The 18143-nt window shown below is 46.0% G+C and overlaps 2 protein-coding genes across 3 annotated transcripts in view; one reads left to right on the top strand and one right to left on the bottom strand.

Annotated features, from left to right (window-relative positions):
- TMIE (transmembrane inner ear) overlaps positions 1–18143 on the bottom strand; it is a 99684-nt gene that overhangs the window by 66620 nt on the left and 14921 nt on the right. The window lies entirely within an intron of this gene.
- ALS2CL (ALS2 C-terminal like) overlaps positions 16954–18143 on the top strand; it is a 179088-nt gene continuing 177898 nt past the window's right edge. Inside the window, exon 1 of one of the 2 annotated variants that reach the window (XM_073551146.1) lies at positions 16954–17268. The gene's annotated coding sequence lies outside the window, so the exon portion shown is untranslated. The remainder of the gene's footprint in view (positions 17269–18143) is intronic. The other variant, XM_073551141.1, reaches the window with a different exon arrangement.

Here is an 18143-nt window from a genome sequence, read left to right as displayed (position 1 = left end):
GGAAGGTTGCTCAGGCACCTCCCCAATGGGAAGGAAGCAATATTTATATAGTGTTGCACAGCTATTGGCTGGGGAGGAAATAGCAAGTGCACGCGCTGACCCTTTAAGAAGGTGGGAGTGCATGTGCCCTAAGGACATGGCTAGAGGACCGACTGGAAGCATGCAGAACATGGGGAAGGGGAGAACTGACCGCAGCATGGGTGAGTGAACTAATATGCCGGAGACCCTGCCTGGAATGATACAAGTTTTTCACCCCTGGATTTGGGGATCCTCGGCCATTCTTCCTTGCAGATCCTCTCCAGTTCCGTCAGGTTGGATGGTGAACAGCCATTTTCAGGTCTCTCCAGAGATGCTCCATTGGGTTTAGGTCAGGGCTCTGGCTGGGCCAGTCATGAATGGTCACAGAGTTGTTCTGAAGCCACTCCTTTGTTATTTTAGCTGTGTGCTTAGAGTCATTGTCTTGTTGGAAGGTGAACCTTCGGCCAAGTCTGAGGTCCAGAGCACTCTGGAAGAGGTTTTCATCCAGGATATCTCTGTACTTGGCCGCATTCATGTTTCCTTCAATGGCAACCAGCCGTCCTGTCCCTGCAGCTGAAAAACACCCCCATAACATGATGCTGCCACCACCATGTTTCAATGTTGGGATTGTATTGGGCAGATGATGAGCAGTGCCTGGTTTTCTCCACACATACCGCTTAGAATTATCACCAAAAAGTTCTATCTTCGTCTCATCAGACCAGGGAATCTTATTTCTCATAGTCTGGGAGTCCTTCATGTGTTTTTTTTTTTTTTTAAGCAAACTCTATGCAGGCCTTCATATGTCTGGCACTGAGGAGAGGCTTCTGTCGGGCCACTATGCCATAAAGGCCTGACTGGTGGAGGGCTGCAGTGATAGTTGACTTTTAGGAACTTTCTCCCATCTCCCTACTGCATCTGTGAAGCTCAGCCACAGTGATCTTGGGGTTCTTCTTTACCTCTCTCACTAAGGTTCTTCTCCCATGATTGCTCAGTTTGGCTGGATGGCCAGGTCTAGGAAGACTTCTGGTGGTCCCAAACGTCTTCCATGTAAGGATTATGGAGGCCATTGTGCTCTTAGGAACCTTGAGTACTGCAGAAATTCTTGTGTAACCTTGGCCAGATCTGTGCCTTGCCACAATTCTGTCTCTGAGCTCCTTGGCCAGTTCCTTTGACCTCATGATTCTCATTTGGTCTGACATGCACTGTGAGCTCTTATATACACTACCGTTCAAAAGATTAGGGTCACTTAGAAATGTCCTTATTTTTTAAAGAAAAGCAGTTTTTTCCAATGAAGCTAACATTAAATGATTCAGAAATACACTCTATACATTGTTAATGTGGTAAATGAATATTCTAGATGCAAACGTCTGGTTTGTAATGCAATATCTTCATAGGTGTATAGAGGCCCATTTCCAACAACCATCACTCCAGTGTTCTTATGGTACTTTATGTTTGCTAACTGTGTAAGAAGGCTAATGGATGGTTAGAATACCCTTGAAAACCCTTGTGCAAGTTTGTTAGCACAGCTGAAAACAGTTTGGCTGATTAGAGAAGCTATAAGGCTATGTGCACACGCTGCGGTTTTTGCTGCGGTTCCGGCCGCAGCAGAACTGCAGCAGTTCTGCAGACAGTGTACAGTAGCATGTTATCCTATGGGATTTACAATCTGCTGTGCACACGCTGCGGATTTTTAACTGCGGAAAAGCTGCGGTTTTGAATCTGCAGAAAGAAATGACATGTCAATTCTTTTCTGCGGATTCTGCTGCGGTTTACCATCTCCTCCATTGTAGAGATGATAAACCGCAGAAAAAAACCGCAGGCCAATCCGCAGGTCATTTTACCTGCAGTTCTGCAGATAAAAAAAATCTGCAGACCAATCTGCAGCGTGTGCACTGAGCCTTAACCTGACCTTCATTTGAGCTAGTTGAGAATCTGGAGCATTACATTTGTTGGTTCCATTAAACTCTCAAAATGGCCAGAAAAAAAGAACTTTCATGTGAAACTCAGTCTATTCTTGTTCTTAGAAATGAAGGCTATTCCATGCGAGAAATTGCCAAGAAACTGACGATTTCCTACAATGGAGTGTACTACTCCCTTCAGAGGAGAGCACAAACAGGCTCTAACCAGAGTAGAAAGAGTAGTGGGAGTCCCCGCTGCACAACTGAGCAACAAGACAAGAACATTAGAGTCTGTAGTCTGAGAAATTGACGCCTCACAGGTCCTCAACTGGCAGCTTCATTAAATAGTACACGCAAAACGCCAGTGTCAGCGTCTACAGTGAAGAGGCGACTCCAGGATGCTGGCCTTCAGGGCAGAGAGGCAAAGAAAAAGCCACATCTGAGACTGGCTAATAAAAGGAAAAGATTAATATTGGCAAAAGAACACAGACATTGGACAGAGGAAAATTGGAAAAAAGTGTTATGGACAGACGAATCCAAGTCTGAGGTGTTTGGATCACACAGAAGAACATTTGTGAGACATAGAACAACTGAAAAGATGCTGGAAGAGTGCCTGACGCCATCTGTCAAGCATGGTGGAGGTAATGTGATGGTCTGGGGTTGCTTTGGTGGTGGTAAAGTGGGAGATTTGTACAAGGTCAAAGGGATTTTGAATAAGGAAGGCTATCACTCCATTTTGCAGCGCCATGCCATACCCTGTGGACAGCGCATGATTGGAGCCAATTTCATCCTACAACAGGACAATGACCCAAAGCACACCTCCAAATTATGCAAGAACTATTTAGGGAAGAAGCCGGCAGCTGGTATTCTATCTGTAATGGAGTGCCCAGCGCAGTCACCAGATCTCAACCCCATTGAGCTGATGTGGAAGCAGCTTGACCGTATGGTGCGCAAAAAGTGCCCATCAAGCCAAACCGACAAGTGGGAGGGGCTTATGGAAGCATGGGGGGGGAAATGTCTCCAGATTACCTTAGCAAATTAACTGCTAGAATGCCAAAGGTCTGCAATGCTGGAATTGCTGCCAAGGAGCATTCTGTGCCGAAAGCAAAGTCTGAAGGAGAAAATTATTATTTCAGATAAAAATCTTTTTTTCGAACCTTGTCAATGTCTGGATGAGATTTCACATTCATTTGGCAACTCATGTGATTAATAAAAGTATGAGATTTCATGGAAAGCACAAAATTGTCTGGGTGACCCCAAACTTTGGAACGGTAGAGTAGACAGGTGTGCGCCTTTACCAATCAAGTCCTATCAGTGTAATTACACACAGCTGGACTCCAATGAAGGAGTAGAACCATCTCACGGAGGATCACAAGGAAATGGACAGCAGGTGACTTACATACGAGGGTCTGAGCCAAGGGGCTGAATACTTATGGCCATGTGAGATTTCAGTTTTCCTTTCTTAATAAACTTGCAGAAATTTCTGCATTTCTGTTTTTTTTTTTCTGTCAAGATGGGGAGCAGAGTGGACATTAATGAGAAAACAAAATGAACTTTTTTGAATTTACCAAATGGCTGCAATGAAACAAAGAGTGAAAAATGTAGAGGGGTCTGAACACTTTCTGTACCCACTGTACACCATTGATAGACCATAGCTATCGACCGTGTCTGCAGTCTGCGCACTTCTGCATCACAAACTGTACACTATTCAGCGACTGGTGGGGTCTCAATACCTGGAATCCAACAGATCTGCGTGTGATCCAGACAAAAAATACCTGCAGTCCTATGTAACACCACAGATAACACAGTGATATCTCTGAGTACAGATAGTGTAGTAGATGTCACCTTCAGTCCTATGTAACACCACAAATGATGTCGTGATGGGATAATGATCTTAGCTGTAGGTGACAGAACAGTCCCCACAATGCACTTTGCGACTTTTGAAAAAATAAACTGTGCTGTTCCATCTAAGGTTATGATTGTATGCTTATATAGATTGCGTTATGTTACCATTCTTTGTGTTCAGTTTCGCATTTGGTCTGCTGCCACCTGCTGTCCTTTTTCTGTATAGCAGACTGCAGCTAATTAATTCTAGTACATGCCTTCCACTTCCAGGTCAGGGTCACTTCTTCTCTTCCTGCCAGTGGCCATTACTAGTTTCTTTTCCTCCTGGGAGAGACACGCTTACCACGCTGTGGAAGACATCAGTTTTTCAACCACATACAAATCCGTTGCTCACCTTGCTGCATCTTCTGTACCACCTCGGTTGTTACACCTGCATTTCTGGAGAAGTACTGCATTACCAATCATACGCTGTATGTCCAGATTTCCAATAAACAAGTCTGGACTTCACAATATCTGGTGTGTATCATCTCTCCGGACGCATGAACAGCAAAACAGCAACAATGGTCCTGTCTGCTCTGCATCGAGGAAACGGAAGGTAGGAATCTCTCCCAGCCCCACTCAACTACACCTCCATTCGCCTCATGTGGGGACAGAACAGTCAAAATACTGCCTTGAAGCCTGGCAAAAATCACCCTTATATCCTAACCCGCCTGCCGCTCACATACTGCAGCCCTGCTCTGCAGCGTCACCCCAGACCGCATTGTGCATGGAGACTGTCTGTATATTATACAACATTGCTGCAGATTGTCGGACTGCAAAACCCCACAATTCTCTAAAAACACATTGCGAATCTCATCAGGACATCTTAACTAAGCTGCACTGCGATTTCCAGCCCCCAATTCAAAAGTTCAGTTTCTTAAAGAGACAGTGCACCTTAAATCAAAATGGCCGAAAAAGACCCTGCACAGTCTCCCACTGCTGAAACAGAGCAAATACTACCTGATACTGTCCATTATGAAGAGGGGGAAACAAAGCCAGCTTCAGAAACAGACCAAGACTCACGACCAAGATGCTCTGTCAAACCAACCATAAAGGTCGTCGAAAACTATCACAGTACAAAGGAAGAGTTCAATGACAACCTGGACAACCTATGGGAACGAGTCACCTCCCTCATGTCAAGCATCCAACGCCACAAAAATGATGCAGCGAGTCTACAGGACACTATAAAACGGCTAGACACGGACGATACAAGAGACTGTCCGCAAGGTACGCCGCCTTCCTAAGAGACTCTAATATTGATGAAGCCTCATCAGAATTAAGCAAAGTGGATTCCACAGAAAGAGAAAGGGACGCCGCTGTGCAAGACGCCAAAGATAAAGCAGAGCTCCGTATCGCTTATCTGCAAGAAGCTGGATCTCACAGGTCAGGCTCATCCAGACACTCTGCTCGGTCATACAAATCATCCTGCTCAAGAACTTCAGACCTCAGCGACAGAATCCTAGAGGCCCGTTTAAACGCAGAGCGATCCAAACTAAGACGCTCCTACACAGAAAAGAAAATGAAAGCAGAGGCAGAAGCCAAGAAAGCAGAAGCAGAAGCCAAGAAAGCAGAAGCAGAGGCCCAAGCAAAGATCCTTCAAACAGAAGCAGAGGCTCGGGCAAAGATTCTTCAAATAGAAAAGGAGGAAGAAATCGCGCTAGCTGAAGTGAAAATACTTGAGCAAGCATTGAATCAAACCCTCGACCCGATTTGCCTACCACCACTGGAAGAAGAGGACCCAGCTGTCCGTACCAGTGATTACGTGCAGAAACAGATATCTGCAGCACACACCTTCTTCAGCGACGTTCAACCCAACAGTGAGGAAACGTCCAAGTCAGCCCAACTTACGGTGCCAGTTTTACCCACAGCATCTGCAGAGACCCAAGACCAACGCCATAATGTGTCCCCTCAGGAGCAGCAATCATCATAAGACGACCACAAGACGCATTCCAGTCCATCTCCACAGTTCAAGCCGCAATCATCGAAATCTCCAGAGGTTAAACCACAGCTCAACCCTGCAGCAACATCATTCTACCCGGGAACAATTCACCCTTCCACGCCACACAGCTTATACGCCCGAGGGGCAACACAATCTAACACGGTAACAAGGAGTGAAGGATCGGATATGCCCGAGTTAGCCAGGTTTATGGTGAGCAAAAATCTAATCAGCACCAGCCTCTCAAAGTTTGACGACTGTGCAGAGAACTACAGAGCCTGGAAAGCAACCTTCAAGGCCACCATTGCTGACCTCAACCTATCTGCAGAACAGGAGCTCGACCTCATGGTAAAATGGTTGGGTCCTGACTCAACAAACCGTATCAAGAGTCTTCGGACTGTCTATGTGGGGCAAGCTGAAGCAGGTCTCGCTGCTGCCTGGCTGAGACTCGAAAGAACCTATGGCAGCGCTGAAGCCATAGAAAAGTCCCTATTCAAGAGACTGCAGAACGCTCCAAGGATCAACCTTAAGGAAGCCCACAAGCTTCTGGACTTAAGCGATCTGCTTATAGAGCTGCAACTTGCAAAAAGAGACCCTCGTCTGTCTGGATTATGCTACCTGGACACTGCCCATGGGGTGAACCCAATCGTCTCAAAGCTGCCGCATAGTCTGCAAGAGAAGTGGGCAGTGTGCGTTTCCAGGTACAAAAGATCACATGATGTCACCTTTCCTCCGTTCGAAGAGTTCTGCAAGTTTGTCGAGGAACAGGCCCAAGTGAGGAATGACCCTAGCCTAGACTTCCCGTAGTCTAACACTACGGCTCCAGCAACACCGTCATCAAGGTATGAAAGCGTCTCACATAGACGCAAGGACTTGAGAACTAGTGTAAGTGTCAGAAAGACTAACCTGCCACCACCCGCAGTAACTGCCGATAAGCAGTAGACTATTCCATCGAGAGATATGTCTTTCAATCGTGAGTGTCCCATTCACAAAAAAACCGCACTCACTGAATAAATGTAGAGTCTTCAGGTCCAAAACCATGCAGGAGTGCAAGAAAATCCTCAGTGAACTTGGGGTGTGTTTCAAGTGCTGCGCCTCATTAGAACACATGGCCAAGGACTGTAAATCTGCCATTAAGTGTGAAGAGTGTCATAGTGACAAACACCCATCAGCTTTGCATCCAACCTCAGCCACCAGCGATCCAGCAGTCGCAGTTACCTCTAGTCCGGCTACAAGCCATGGCGGGGAGCCACAGAATAATGCCAAGTCTACCACGGCTGTCTCCTGCTCATGCTCAGAGGTCTGTGGGGAGAACCAAAGTGATAAATGCTGTGCCAGGATATGCCTAATCAGAGTTTATCCCGAAGAGCAACCAGAGAAGGCAGTAAAAATGTATGTCATCATTGACGATCAGAGCAATCGATCCCTAGCTGGACCTAAGTTCTTTGAAGCCTTTGGAATCAAGGGACCAGCAGCGATCTGTACTCTGAACACTTGCTCAGGCCGCATAAAGACTAGTGGCAGGAGGGCACAAGGTTTCATTGCTTCTCCTGTCAACGGAGGCGTAGAAATACCCCTAATCGAATGCGATAAAATACCCGACCAAAGGGATGAGATCCCTACCCCAGAAGCTGCGTTCCACCAACCACACCTAAGGCACCTAGTCAGCATTATCCCACCTATGGACACAGATGCTGAAATCCTACTTCTGCTCAGCAGAGACAATTTAAGGATACATAAGGTCCACCAACAGTGTAATGGTCCTGACTACGCCCCCTATGCACAGAGACTCGACTTGGGGTGGGTAATCATAGAAAATGTGTGCTTGGACCGAACAAGAGTTGATTCCTTTAAAGACCTATGCACGCAGAGACGGACGAGCTACTTTCTGCAAACCATGCCCTCATCACTATCAAGTGAAAGAGAAGCCTCCAGATCCGTACAGCTGCCTGATGTCATTCTGTCTCCCTATACAGATGACTTGGGAAGATCGGTGTTTCAGACAACTAAGGATGACAACAAAGTAGCCCCGTCAATGGAAGACAAGGAATTTGTCAGGATAATGGACAATGAGTTCCTTAAGGACGAGACTAATCACTGGGTTTCTCCCCTACCCTTCCGAGCTACCAGGGTAAAACTCACGAACAATCGTGAACAAGCCTTGTACAGATTCAACTCTCTCCAGTGCACACTAAGCAACAAACCGGAGATGAAAGAACACATTATCACCTTTATGAGCAAGATATTCCGGAATAACCATGCGGAGCCAGCGCCTCCCTTAAAGGAAAACGAGGAGTGCTGGTACCTACCCTCATTCAGAGTATATTACCCACGGAAACCTAAGCAAATTAGAGTTGTCTTTGATTGAAATGCCAAACATCAAGGTGTATCTCTCAACGATGTCCTCCTCACGGGTCCTAACCTTACAAACAACCTAGTAGGAGTGTTGATGAGGTTCCGGAAAGAGCCCATCGCCGTCACCGCCGACATTGAACAAATGTTCCACTGTTTCATAGTCAGAGAGGACCACAGGAATTTCCTCAGGTTCCTGTGGTACAAGGACAATGACCCCAGCAAAGATATGGTGGAGTATCGCATGAGGGTGCACGTATTCGGAAACAGCCCTTCCCCCGCAGTGGCAACCTATGGCCTGCGGAGAACCGCTTAAGAAGTAGAGTCAGAATATGGAACAGATGCCAGAGACTTTGTAGAGAAAGACTTCTATATAGAGGATGGACTAAAATCTCTGCCCACAGAAGAAGCGGCGATCGACCTACTGAAGAGGACCCAAGGTATGCTGTACCAAGCTATGCTTAGATTGCACAAAATTGCTTCAAACAGCCTGGCTGTCATGAGAGCCTTTGATTCAAGTGACCACACACCAGGATTCAAGGACATATACCTGGGACCAGACTGTCCGCCTGTGCAGAGTAGCTTGAGGTGGAACCGGTCAGTCGATACCTTCAGTTTCCAAATCAACTGTGCAGACAAACCATTCACTAAACGTGGTGTCCTGTCAGGGGTGAATAGCTTATACGACCCACTGGGGTTCGTAGCACCAATTACCATACAAGGCAAATCCCTTCTGAGACAGCTTTCCGAAACCGTCAAGAACTGGGATGCCCCACTCCCTCCTGATAAGGAACCAAAATGGGAAACCTGGAAGCAGTCTTTGTGTGCCTTGGATGAAATCCATATACCGAGATGCTACGCCAGAACCTCACTCGCTGCTAGCACTAGGACGGAACTCCATGTGTTCTCAGACGCATCCACAGAAGCCATTGCAGCTGTCGCCTACTTGAAGGCGACGGGTCCCGACAATCAAGATCATGTTGGATTCGTCTTCGGCAAGGCCAAGTTGGCTCCCAAGCCTGATCACACTATTCCCAGGCTTGAACTCTGTGCAACCGTGCTTGCAGTAGAACTATCAGACTTTATACAGCACGAGCTGGACACCAACATAGATGATGTGCAATACTACAGTGACAGTACGGTTGTCTTAGGTTACATCTACAACCAAACAAGGTGCTTCTATGTGTACGTCAGTAACAGCATCGAGAGAATAAGAAGGTTTTCCAAGCCTGAACAATGGCACCATCTGAACTTAATCCAGCTGACCATGCCACTAGACCTATATCTATAAGGTCCTTTGCTAACTCTTCTTGGCTTTCAGGTCCTAAGTTTCTGTTGGAACAGAAGGGAAGTGAATGTGTCCAGGAAGTCTTCAGCATCCAGGATCCGGATGGCGATCCAGAGGTCCACTCCGAGGTCAGTGCTCTGGCTACGAACACTAAACCAACCTCCAGCTTCAGTTGCCAGCGCTTCAAACACTTCTCCAATTGGATGAGACTCGTCAGGACTATCACAAGGTTAGTCCACATTGCGAGATCGTATCACAACTCACTTGGAGACAAAGACTGTCACGGCTGGCACGTCTGCCGTAAACCACTCTCTGCTGAGGACATTTCTCACTGTGAGTCCCTTATAATACGTTACGTCCAGCAGAGCGTATTCAGTGCTGAATGGGAATGCCTACACCACAAACAGCAGATCCCTCTGAAAAGCCCCTTTGACCATTTGAATCCAGTAATGGACGGCTTCGGTTTGCTGAGAGTCGGTGGTCATTTAAATCAAGCCAAGATTGCGGCTTCAGAGCAACATCCTTGCATCATTCCCAGTAAACATCATATCACTGATCTACTGATCTGGCACTTTCATGAAAAAAAACGAGCACCAAGCCAGGCAGATTACAGAAGGCAAGTTACGGTCTGCAGGGCTTTGGATCATAGGTATGAAAAGACGTGTAGCAGGATCACTACATCGCTGTGTGCAATGTCGGAAAACCAGAGGAAAACAGGTACATCAACAAATGGCCGACCAGCCCTCTGACAGATTGAGTGCCGAGCCGCCTTTCACCTACGTTGGCCTAGATGTCTTTGGGCCATGGATGGTATCTGCACGCAGAACTCGAGGTGGTCATGTCAACAGCAAACGATGGGCCGTACTATTCACTTGCATGAGTGTCCGTGCCGTCCACATAGAGGTAATAGAATCTATGGACACATCCAGCCTGATCAACGCCCTCCGGCGGTTTCTAGCGATAAGAGGACCGGTGAAACAGTTGAGGTCTGACCGTGGAAGCAACTTCATTGGTGCATGTCGAGAGCTGGATATTGACATCAAGCCAATTCAGGATTAACTGGCAGAAAGACGTTACACCTGGATCTTCAATCCTCCGCATAGTTCTCACATGGGAGGTTCCTGGGAAAGGATAATCGGGATCTCACGCAACATCCTGTATTCTATGTTCATGGATGTAAACTCTTCAAGGCTTACGCATGAGACCTTGGTTACTCTTCTGGCTGAAGTTTCTGCTATAATCAACTCAAGACCACTTATCCCAGTGTCCATGGATCCCGAAAAACCGACCATTCTTACGCCAGCTACTCTTCTCACCCAAAAGATCGGGAACCCGCTAACAGTTAGTGGAGAGTTTACTCACGCAAACACCTACCAGAAACAGTGGAAACGCGTGCAGTACCTCGCTGATTACTTCTGGAACCGGTGGAGAAAGGAATATCTCGTGACTCTCCAAGGAAGAAGAAAATGGCGACAGAATAAACCGAACTTGAAAGAAGGAGATGTGGTACTAATGAAAGAACAACAAGCCCGAAGGATCGACTGGCCTATGGGAATCGTTACAAAGACTTTCCCTAGTCAAGACGGTAGGATCCGGAAGGTGGAGCTGAAGGTCCTTAGGAAAGGCGAGCCCAAGACATATCAGAGGCCAATCCATGAGCTCATATTGATACTACCAATTGACGACATTCCGATAGGATGAACCATGAACAGAACACTGCCCTACTACTTCGTCCATTGGATTACCGTTGGGTCGGAGACAGTTTGGCCTAGTGCGGCTTCTCCAATCCGAAGATGGGTTCTCATTGGATTGTCTCAGGAACTGACTGTCATCTACCTCGTTTTGAAGTTGTCATTATTGCATGCATATTTGTGTTTCCTTTCTAGGTTATTGAACTTTAGTTAAACAAAAAACATTAATATAGTGAAATCCCTTACGGAATTTCAGACGGGGAGTGTGCTGTTCCATCTAAAGTTATGACTAAATGCTTATATAGATTGTGTTATGTTACCATTCTTTGTGTTCAGTTTTGCATTTGGTCTGCTGCCACCTGCTGTCCTTTTTCTGTATAGCAGACTGCAGCTAATTAATTCTAGTTCATGCTTTCCACTTCCAGGTCAGTCAGTCCTTCTCTTCCTGCCGGCGGCCATTACTAGTTTCATTTTCTCCTGGGAGAGACACGCTTACCAGGCTGTGAAAGGCATCAGTTTTTTTACCACATACAAATCCGTTGCTCACCTTGCTGCACCACCTGGGTCATTACCCCTGCATTTCTGGAGAAGTACTGCATTACCAATCATACGCTGTATGTCCAGATTTCCAATAAACAAGTCTGGACTTCACAATATCTGGTGTGTATCATCTCTCCGGACGCATGAACAGCAAAACAGCAACAATGATCCTGTCTGCTCTGCATTGAGGAAACGGAAGGTAGGAATCTCTCCCAGCCCCACTCAACTACACCTCCATTCACCTCACGTGGGGACAGAACACAAACAGGAGTCTGATATGGTCATGTCAGACAATTTTCACATAGACTTACTGTATTAATACTAAAGCAAGATTATTAGTACCAAAACACAACCTGAGACACACCATGACACCAAATACAATGAAAAGGAATAAAGTGCCAACTAAATGCCATAAAATATTTAGTTTATTGAAAAATATTAAAACAATAATCAAAAAAATGAAGGTATGAAATAAAGCAGAGTGCCAAAAAACAGGGGAAACACTATACACAAGTACATGTAAATGGTAATGAGACTCATAACAGCCTGAAAACTCTCCACTGCGCTACATAAGAAGGGTCATCATATGGTCATCAGCCAAATAGTGTTAAACCCCCAGCCCCAACGCGCGTTTCACCCAAGGCTTTGTCAGGGGGCGTGTCTCACTCCCCCCCGCCCTCCTCTCTTTCTCCCCGCTCTTGAATTAAAAACAAGAAAAAAAAGAAGAAAAAAACATCTTGGGGTTAGCACACACACAATTTATGAATCACATGGAACAAACACCATCAGCAAAAGAAAAAAAAAAAAACACAACAACAAAACCCCCCACAAATGATGACTTGACCCCATGGGTGTCAGAACAGACCCGCACCCTGACGAGTCTCGTCGCTCCTACCCCCAACACACGAGAGGCCGAGGAGGCGTCATCTACAGAGGGTGCAAGAACATGAAACTTTCTCCTACTCAGAACGAAACATCCATCTATTCTATTAGGAAAAGACAGAAGCCGCGATAATCCCATAAATGTAGAAATATGAGCGGAATAATCGGATTGTCCTGCCTCCGAGCATCATGGGAAAAGCTTAATGAACGAGACAAGGACGGCAAGGAACGCAAGAATCACAGGGACGGGCAGACATCACCAAACCCAAGGAAATCCATCCCATAATAACAGCAACATCCACAGTGCCCCCATAATAACAGCAACATCCACAGTGCCCCCATAATAACAGCGCTATCCACAGTGTCCCCATAATAACAGCGATATCCACAGTGCCCCCATAATAACAGTGATATCCACAGTGTCCCCATAATAACAGCGATATCCACAGTGCCCCCATAATAACAGAGATATCCACAGTGCCCCCATAATAACAGCGATATCCACAGTGCCCCCATAATAACAGAGATATCCACAGTGCTCCCATAATAACAGTGATATCCACAGTGCCCCCATAATAACAGCGATATCCACAGTGCTCCCATAATAACAGCGATATCCACAGTGCTCCCATAATAACAGAGATATCCACAGTGCCCCCATAATAACAGAGATATCCACAGTGTCCCCATAATAACAGTGATATCCACAGTGCCCCCATAATAACAGCGATATCCACAGTGTCCCCATAATAACAGCGATATCCACAGTGCCCCCATAATAACAGTGATATCCACAGTGCCCCCCATAATAACAGCGACATCCACAGTGCCCCCATAATAACAGCGATATCCACAGTGCCCCCATAATAACAGTGATATCCACAGTGCCCCCATAATAACAGCGATATCCACAGTGTCCCCATAATAACAGCGATATCCACAGTGTCCCCATAATAACAGCAACAGCCACAGTGCTCCCCATAATAACAGTGATATCCACAGTGCCCCCATAATAACAGCGATATCCACAGTGCCCCCATAATAACAGCGATATCCACAGTGTCCCCATAACAGCGACATCCACAGTGCCCCCATAATAACAGTGATATCCACAGTGTCCCCATAATAACAGCGATATCCACAGTGCCCCCATAATAACAGTGATATCCACAGTGCCCCCCATAATAACAGTGATATCCACAGTGCCCCCATAATAACAGCGATATCCACAGTGCCCCCATAACAGCGACATCCACAGTGCCCCCATAATAACAGTGATATCCACAGTGTCCCCATAATAACAGCGATATCCACAGTGCCCCCATAATAACAGTGATATCCACAGTGCCCCCCATAATAACAGTGATATCCACAGTGCCCCCATAATAACAGTGATATCCACAGTGCCCCCATAATAACAGCGATATCCACAGTGCTCCCATAATAACAGCGATATCCACAGTGCCCCCATAATAACAGCGATATCCACAGTGCCCCCATAATAACAGCGATATCCACAGTGTCCCCATAATAACAGCGATATCCACAGTGCCCCCATAATAACAGTGATATCCACAGTGCCCCCATAATACCAGCGACATCCACAGTGCCCCCATAATAACTGCGATCTCCACAGTGTCCCCATAATAACAGCGATATCCACAGTGTCCCCATAATAACAGCGATATCCACAGTGCCCCCATAATAACAGCGATATCCACAGTGCCCCCATAATAACAGCGATATCCACAGTGCCCCCATAATAACAGCGATATCCACAGTGCCCCCATAATAACAGTGATATCCACAGTGTCCCCATAATAACAGTGATATCCACAGTGCCCCTATAATAACAGTGATATCCACAGTGCCCCCATAATAACAGCGATATCCACAGTGCCCCCATAATAACAGCGATATCCACAGTGCTCCCATAATAACAGCGATATCCACAGTGCCCCCATAATAACAGCGATATCCACAGTGCCCCCATAATAACAGTGATATCCACAGTGCTCCATAATAACAGCGATATCCACAGTGCCCCCATAATAACAGTGATATCCACAGTGCCCGTATAATAACAGCGATATCCACAGTGCCCCCATAATAACAGCGATATCCACAGTGCCCCCATAATAACAGCGATATCCACAGTGCCCCCATAATAACAGCGATATCCACAGTGCTCCCATAATAACAGCGATATCCACAGTGTCCCCATAATAACAGCGATATCCACAGTGCCCCCATAATAACAGCGATATCCACAGTGCCCCTATAATAACAGCGATATCCACAGTGTCCCCATAATAACAGCGACATCCACAGTGCCCCCATAATAACAGCGATATCCACAGTGCCCCTATAATAACAGTGATATCCACAGTGTCCCCATAATAACAGCGATATCCACAGTGTCCCCATAATAACAGCGATATCCACAGTGCCCCCATAATAACAGTGATATCCACAGTGCTCCCCATAATAACAGCGATATCCACAGTGCCCCTATAATAACAGTGATATCCACAGTGTCCCCATAATAACAGCGATATCCACAGTGCCCCCATAATAACAGTGATATCCACAGTGTCCCCATAATAACAGTGATATCCACAGTGCCCCCATAATAACAGTGATATCCACAGTGCCCCCATAATAACAGTGATATCCACAGTGCTCCCCATAATAACAGCGATATCCACAGTGCCCCGATAAAAACAGTGATATCCACAGTGTCCCCATAATAACAGCGATATCCACAGTGTCCCCATAATAACAGCGATATCCACAGTGTCCCCATAATAACAGTGATATCCACAGTGCCCCCATAATAACAGCGATATCCAGTGCCCCCATAATAACAGCGATATCCACAGTGCCCCCATAATAACAGCGATATCCACAGTGCCCCCATAATAACAGTGATATCCACAGTGTCCCCATAATAACAGCGATATCCACAGTGCCCCCATAATAACAGTGATATCCACAGTGTCCCCATAATAACAGCGATATCCACAGTGCCCCCATAATAACAGTGATATCCACAGTGCCCCCATAATAACAGCGATATCCACAGTGTCCCCATAATAACAGCGATATCCACAGTGCCCCCATAATAACAGTGATATCCACAGTGTCCCCATAATAACAGCGATATCCACAGTGCCCCCATAATAACAGCGATATCCACAGTGCCCCCATAATAACAGCGATATCCACAGTGTCCCCATAATAACAGCGATATCCACAGTGTCCCCATAATAACAGCGATATCCACAGTGCCCCCATAACAGTGATATCCACAGTGCCCCCATAATAACAGCGATATCCACAGTGTCCCCATAATAACAGCGATATCCACAGTGCCCCCATAATAACAGCGATATCCACAGTGTCCCCATAATAACAGTGATATCCACAGTGCCCCCATAATAACAGCGATATCCACAGTGTCCCCATAATAACAGTGATATCCACAGTGCCCCCATAATAACAGCGATATCCACAGTGCTGTGAGGGAAGAGCTGCTGGTTTGCATCCTGACAGTCTGTGAATCCGGAGCTGTAGTTGTGCATTAACCTATTATTTGGCCACTGCTGAGCAGCACTCACAGCAGAGACAGCGGCAGTGGCCCAGACATACATGAAGGCTCATTGCAAACAAGTCTCGGTTACTAATAGTATTAGTGTGCGCTTGGAACACTCAAAGAAGAGGGAAATCTAAATTGGGTGGTTATAGAAAAAAAAAAAAAGGAGGATAAAATTATAGGGTGCTCAATTCCACCAGGTCCAAAGTTCGTTTGCAGAAAAGCCCGTAATATTGGTAGTATGATTGCCCCCACTGTATTAAATAACCATCTTAATGCACCTACTCCATCTTTTATAGGCAATTTGAAAGGTTTTTTTCCCTGCAAAAAAATGCAGGGCTTGCCAACAAACTATGAGCCCTAAACAACAATGGGCTATGGGGAGCAATAATTCTAATAAATTGGAAATATCAGATTTTATTACTTGTAAAACGGAGAGAGCGTCATATATACCATCAAATGTCCATGCCAGAAGGTAAATGTAGGACGCACCAAAAGATCCCTGCAGATAAGGATTAAGGAACATATAAGAAATATAAAGAAAACATTTCTGGGTCATCCCCTCTCTAAACATTTTTCAGAATGTCATGGAGGCTCTGTGAATAACCTTATCTTCACAGGAATTGAACATGTTAAGCCACAAGTGCGTAAAGGCAGCCATATAAAGCTAATGTCGCGCGCCGAGAGCCGCTGGATATTTGCATTGGACAAACTAATACCGAAGGGGTTAAATAGTGAAATCGAACTTTTTGGCTTCTATTAAGTTAATTGGGTTAAACTTGCCTAAGCGGCGGGACTGCTTAAATAATCCTCCTGTGGTGGGGGGGGGACCATCCCTGAGGAAGAAGACAGTCAGTCTTTGAAACATGTTGGAAAGTCCATTGGTCCCCGCCGCAACCACCAGCAAGTGAAACTGACGTGGTCAGGTGCTGACTCACATCACGAAGGTCCTGTACACCTGGAGCAGCTCACAGACGCCGGGAGCACGAGAGGCCGCTCACGTCTGCTCCACAGCTGGAGGTACACTGACAGGAGGCTGCCACCGGCCGGGGCAGCCCCTGTAACTCGTCTATACCCCAGTGTACAAACACCCCCCCTCCTTTTCCAAGCGCTGGAGCAAAAAGCGCTATTTTAACCTGCACCGCTTACTGGAGTGAGGACTTCGCATCGCATTATCTTTACAGGTACCGCTCTCTGACTCGTGCATTTACTATTGCGGCTACTCTGCACAGCCGTTCACAGGCTGCAATTTGACTTTGACTTTTTTTTTTTTTTAGCTACTATCAGGGAGAATTACCCTGCAGTATATAACCTGCTCAGTGATTTCAGGTCTTTACCCTCACTCATGCCTTTTTAGTTTGTGATTGTTCAGGTTGGAACTAAGATTGCCACCAGCATCTATATATATTCTTTTTCCCTTAAGCACTTCTTCTGAGGTCTTACAATTGACTATTAATAATTGCTATTTTCTCGCTATTATCCAGCTACATAAAGAACACTTATAAGAGGTTTTTGGTTTTTTTTCTATAACCACCCAATTTAGATTTCCCTCTTCTTTGAGTGTTCCAAGCGCACACTAATACTATTAGTTATTTTACCTTATTTCTTTGACACCCTTGTGACAGGTGTCTTAGTGTTTGCTGCTGGAATTACACTCATACACAAGCGCCACTGAATCTCCATTTGTAAGTCTCGGTTACTGATGATCTAGATGGACGGAGTAGTGGATGGTTGGTGGACGGCCACCATGTCCCAATAAGGCTGGAATATTCAAGGAGGTGGTGGAATCATGTTTTGGACTAGAATCATGGGGGGGGGAGAGTGATGGTAGCCCCTTTAGGGTCCCTGAAGGTGTGAAAGTTTTTAGAGTTTCTTCAATTGTGTAAAAAGAAGAACAGCCGTAGCAAAATCAACTCATGCTGCAAAGAAAAACCTCCGCGTCATTGACTGCTATATGTATAAAAAGAGAAACTCATGGCGCGGCCACCACCCACCCCTGACTTCAGACCTAGTGAGAACCTTTATAGCATCCTGAGCAGAAGATCCATGAAGGTGGGGG

This window comes from Dendrobates tinctorius, unplaced genomic scaffold (assembly GCF_039654945.1).
Source record: "Dendrobates tinctorius isolate UK_male_01 unplaced genomic scaffold, ASM3965494v1 ptg000173l, whole genome shotgun sequence".
Lineage (NCBI taxonomy): Eukaryota > Metazoa > Chordata > Amphibia > Anura > Dendrobatidae > Dendrobates > Dendrobates tinctorius.
The sequence above is the reverse complement of the archived record's forward strand: the minus strand, read 5'-3'. Positions and strand labels throughout refer to the sequence as shown.